The sequence below is a fragment of the Clavelina lepadiformis genome, chromosome 3 (assembly GCF_947623445.1).
Source record: "Clavelina lepadiformis chromosome 3, kaClaLepa1.1, whole genome shotgun sequence".
Lineage (NCBI taxonomy): Eukaryota > Metazoa > Chordata > Ascidiacea > Aplousobranchia > Clavelinidae > Clavelina > Clavelina lepadiformis.
The window spans coordinates 24,076,742-24,082,741 of record NC_135242.1 but is presented as its reverse complement, the minus strand read 5'-3'; positions in this window follow the sequence as shown (position 1 = coordinate 24,082,741).

Here is a 6,000-nt window from a genome sequence, read left to right as displayed (position 1 = left end):
TTCTATCTCAGTAACAGAGAAAACAAGGTGTAATCACCTTGCTGTCCTCACAGAAAGCTCATCATTTTTATGTCTACACATACCCTCCAGCCATGATCACTGTACTTCAGTGTTTCCAGCACATTCTTAAAGTTTTCATTCGTCTCTTTGAGTGTCACAGAATGTCCTACTGGAATCGATGCATATTTCTTTTTATTGTGAAATAACACGCACTTCAGGCTTCGTTCATAAGCAAATTTAGCATGATAAGCACACGTTCTAAGTTAGTACAATAAGCAGATTTGCGATAAGTAGGGTAATTGCAGGGTGAGGTCTGTTATACGCTCACCGTACCGCCACTAACAAACAACAAAATTTGATCAATTTATGAAATTCGACTAAATACACAGCGACAAAAAATAATAAGATAGAGCAATTCTGAGCTCAGAATTGGATTTAGCTTCAGTCAAACTTAGTCTAAATCAGTCATGAAAGTTCATGTCGCAAAACATGTTTTTGTAGACCAGTGTAATTTATTACCATTTCGTTAATAATTGGAAAGTGGTTTCAATTTGATCAAAAACGTCTTTACTTGTATAGGGAACATGGATAAATGCAGTACCACGTCGAACTCACGGTGTTACTGCAATACTTTGGCACAGAATCCTTCATGAGTTTTGTATTCAAACTGTGCTATTGTGCATGCATCACCTGAATTGTATTCATCGTCGCTATCCCACATTAATCTCATTATTGTCTACTCGATTTTTGCCAAATGTTGGCGGGAATATCAGCTGGAAAACCGTAGAAATTCGTGTGAGATCTTTTACTGAACTGATTGCATTGTTCTCGCAATGCGTTGTAATTATCGTCGCCTTTTTCTTTTTCGGTTGCCTTTAAAATTCTATTGTTTGCTGGCCTATAAATGCGCTCAAAATTTTAGTGGAAAAGCACATACATCATTGAATGTTTTTAAGTATCGAGTGTGAGTGAATATGTGAGTCGTTTCTACAGAGATCAGTTTACACTGAGCGTTTAGAGAATGTTATTATATTTGTGTAACAAAGAATTGAATGTAGTAACAATTAATGCGAACGAAAGACAAGTGAGAATCTTTAACAATTAGAAGAAGTTAAGGATCGTATTTTCGGTTTTAACTTGCCAAGCAGTCACAACTTTATCGAACACCAGGACACCCACCTATCGATCTGTAGTCAATGTGAAGAGAGACAGGCAGTTCCAGGAGTTACGTCGCAAGATGTCAGTTCAACCGCAAAATCCCTAATTCTACGTATGTACAGTAACTCTCATATTTGTCACTTGCTACCATTTCTGTAGCAACAATTCCTATTTGATACGTATCCACGGATAGTTTACATAACAACCAACCTCGTATAAAAGAACTAATTGCTTGAAGTAACGCGCTTTTTCCTCTGCTGTTAATTCCCCAATTATACCTTACGCTGTCATTGGCCTGGTACCGCTTGCCTTCTTGCCATTGCTTTTCTTTTAATGTATTATTTCGTCTATTTCTTTGATACCATTTAGTTAGCTAAACCATTTAGCAATCTTCTTTTTTATGTAACCATACTTTTTTCTTTCGTCATAAAAACGTTCAAACAAATACGTGAAAATCGAATACTCCATTTTATAAGCAGACTTCAGAAAATGACTCTTGTTTCCAAATAGGAACCTAAATTTTACTAGAAAACGACTTCCTGCTAATTCTTAAACTCGACCTGTTAATCTTTTATTTGGACCCTCACTGCCTTGCACCTTACGTTCTGACGTCATGTATTATCTCGTTGTACAAAGTCTTCTATTGTTCATTCCGCACCTTGGCTTGGCGCATTGTTGAGTCGTATCCATTGTGTTACCTCGCACAACAATTATCTGTTTGCACCTTAAACATTTTATTTGCAACCATCTCTGAACGAAGTCTTTATATACAGTCGACCAACTGGTTTTCATATATTTATTTGAGCGATTTTCTGATACAGGGCGGACGTGTGTAGCTTTATAAAGTCATGTTTGATATTGCATATAAAAGTTTTAACAAGCTTGTTGTGAAAAGTAAAATTTTGCTATTGGGAGTAGATGTTTTTGTACTAAACCATTTCAAAACAAATTTTCATTATTTTAGAAATATTTTGATTATACGACAGTTTTAATATTTTTTCAACGGAATTTATTTTTAGAACTGAATGATGGTTACTTGTTTACTAGGCTCATGTTAATCGCAGGTGCTTCTGCGGTTACTTGTCTAGTTGATGATGCCAGGTGTTGACTTTCTTATGACAATATTAGCATCGATCCAGACTACTTATCTTTTGCTATTGCAATAATAAACAACGTTTCAGGGTCATGGCATAATATTACATATGCTTCTAAATATCTTTCCGAAAACAATTGTAGACTGATCATCAATTTTTTTTTGATTTTTCAAGCAGTTTTCATTGCAAAGTGGTATTTTAAATTTAAGTTCTTTTTATCTGTGAAATGAAGCTAAGCGGAATTATTCGGTCTTTCACATCGATGGTTGTTTGCCTGAACCATCTCAGCATCGTGACTTATGATTCTAGCAAAAATGAAGTGAAAATATCCAAATGCTACGGCGACTTTTGCCCTGCTGACAAATGTTACGGTAATGGAAAGTCCAGGGATCTAGAAAGTGGCAAATCAAATTTCCACATTGGCCTCGACAGCACTCAAATCATTCTTTTTAACAACATCGCACCTGATGTAATTTTGATCTCGGAAGCTACCACGGTGTGTAGCAGTGATGACGAATACGACGTAGGAGAGGGTGTCCCGGGTTCAGGAGAAGGCGCTAGTTACGAAAGCTTGGTGGAATATGCCAGGCCGCCCTACATCCAGTCAACCCCGGTTAATGCATGCGACGAACACCGTTGTTTAGAAGGCGTCAATTGCATTGAATCTGACCGACATGTTAAAGACAGATATTGTGTCAGTAGAAAGTGTCACATCGGAGACGGTGACAGCATCACTACTCCTTTTATTGGCGCCTCTGCAACTGACGTCTTCATTCGTGTTTCCCAAGATGTTTACAGAGATTTTGACCAAGGTGTCGACAACAACCAAATTTTTTTTTCGTCGACTTTTTATACCGCCCTAGATGACAAATGCAAAGCTGTTGTCCAAGGCAACCATTACGTCATGCCGTCTTGCCCCGCGCAATGTCCAACGTCGTATGACGTTTCCAATGGTCATCTTAAGCGCTGCACGAAATCCCAAAGCGAGTTTTGCAGCCACAACGATTCAGCAAAACGATGCCGTTCAGTACAAAATCTGTCGATTATAGAACAGCATGATGAACGTAAGCAAGATATTGACCTGATTTACTCCTTTGGAGACCAAGATAACAAAACAACCACAACCAATAATCCCGAAGATGGCGCTATTCGCTATACAGCCAACAACACAGAGGCAGAAGACGGCAACAAAATTTCCGACAACAATGTTGCAACCCACCAACCCATAGATGTTTCTTCTTGGATGCGCTTATTTGCGGACTGTTTGTTTTTTACGTTTGCTGTAACTGTTATTGCGTTATTGCTTTATATCATATTGACATTTTCCATACACTACCCCATCATTTTTGCAATCTTCATCATTTTTGCGATCCTCACCATTTTTACGATCATTTTACTCAAGATCTTTTTCTGGTTCAAGTCATCTTCTTATTTTCGTTATTTTCAAGTGGTGATGACATTTCTTTTCTTTCGGTATACCTTTGGTTGAACTGATTCAAAAATAAAACTCCGAAAAGTTTTACAAAAGTGATTGTAGACTAATATATAGTGTTTAGAAGACGGCAAGTCTTGAGTTAATTGAGTTAAAAGTCTTACAAGGTCAGCAGAATTATACGAACTTTCATATTGATTGTTGTTTGTCTGAACCATCTCAGCATAGTGTTTTATGAGATGACACCGTCAGAGACGTCATTCAATGTTGGACATTGCTCGAGGCAATACAAGACGTAAACTCGTAAAGGTTGGGTTGGAGAATAACTTTGCAGGCTTTATCCACGATGACATTAAATGTTGCTGAGAATTAGACGTAGCTGTTGTTGATGTCTTGGTCAAACTCGTTGTAAAATTTTAGAAAACACTAAGAATGATGCCAGTCGCAGAGTCGCCGAGAAAAGGAGCAGTAATGTTGCCACCTCCTCCGATATAATCTTTGCAATCGCAATGAGTTATTTCTACTTCACAGCTGCATTTTCTGTTGTTTTTGATAAGATTTTGCGTATGAATGACCTCAACGCTGATTGACGCTTATCGTCTTGTGAACAAGTAGATTAATTTAAAAGAACATATCTTTCAGGCCCATATCTTTAAAGAAACTAACAATGCGTGGAACCACAGAAATCAACAGACTGAAAAAAGTGCAACGCAAAATGCAATTCTACAAACAATGTAATAAAGTCTATCTTATTATAAACTAATTAAATGCAGTAACCAAATATTCTCCTAAATCAACAAAGGTTTCTTAACTTTTAAATGCATTGTTCTGCAGCACTACAGTACAATGATATCTTAACATAAATTAAACGATCGCTGGCACTTTGTTTAACCACTGATGTTTTAGTTTGTTGCGTAATTTGGTTGAGCCGACGACGCCAGACAATGAACCCGGGTCACATTATAGTTTATCCTCTGAGCTGGCGTTTTATCCTCTCTGCCACCGAACCCAAATATGTCAATGGTCACTATAGACCTCAATAATCGCAACCTACAATAGAAGCCGCGTCGTATACTCACAGATCTATTTTGTGACCATTTTTTTGCGTTTGGCCGCTGTCTTAATGACTTCGTGGCCGTCACATGTCAGGGTCAGTCAGTCTACCTGCGTTGCTGCATTTGTAACAAATGTGACTTTACCTATATTTTATCTTGTCAAGGTATTTAGTTTGTGTTTGAGTACTAGTTTGGATTTTGGCACCGTCTGGGTTTTGGATTATGGTTTGCGCAATTGTATTATTTGGTTTATTGATTGATTGGTTTGTTTGTTTGTTTTAGTTCTTCTCTGTACTTAGAAGGGTTTCTTTAGTAAATATAATTTGCTTTTTTGCGTTTGTGTTTGTTATCTTGAAGCTTTGCATTATTATGATTGGTTTATTTTGCCGCGTGTAGGTGTACTAAACGATGCCGTTATTCTTAGCTTTATTTAACGTAAATCATTCATCTGAAATAATAAAATGATAGTAAAGCAATAATAATAGAAAAGCAACACAACCTCACAGCTCGAAAGATGTTCGTTTGACACAATACGAACAGTGAAGTAGTCGTGTCTACGAGTAAGAACTGCCCGAAACAGAAACGAAACACACGAAGTAATTAAGATAAAACGGGGCGAATTAACTAAGGAATTTTCATTACAGTAGGTGTCGTGTTTGCTTTAGTTTTTACAGTATTGGGGTTAAACACTGTTGAAATGTGTTCTTGTTGCATTTGTTGCGCGCACCAGTGGTGCCGCCGCTTCTCCCACTAATTACAAAATTCCCGTCCAGTTTCTTCCTAAAATGTTCAGAGTTCATGGGGCAGTTCGGTTATTGAGTGTTGGTTACAGCTTATGCGCAAACATAGGGCATAGGGGCATAGCATACGGCGTTGTCTGTACTCCATGCTTTTACAGTGATTTTTTCTCTTCTAATTTTAGCGTTAAGTCGATGCATCTGTTGTGTGCAGTTTATAAATATAAGTTCTCACCAACACGCAGGTGTGTCTCTTTCACTGGGGTTCGTCGTGAAAGGAGCTACTGACCTGGCTAAACATCTGCGTTTTACGTAACACATGTCTTTAGTGTGCTTGCTTTATGCTGTGTGACTTGCTTTCAATCTGTAACACAGTTTACGTTCTAGTGACGTCAGCGTTGATTGATGAACTTAGCATAAAACAAGCAGGTTATGCGCAAATAACTGAAACAAATTTTTTGGTCCTTTAATGGTTAACTATGTCGATCCAGGTCTAGTTGTGTAGCGTCGGGTGTTGGACCGAA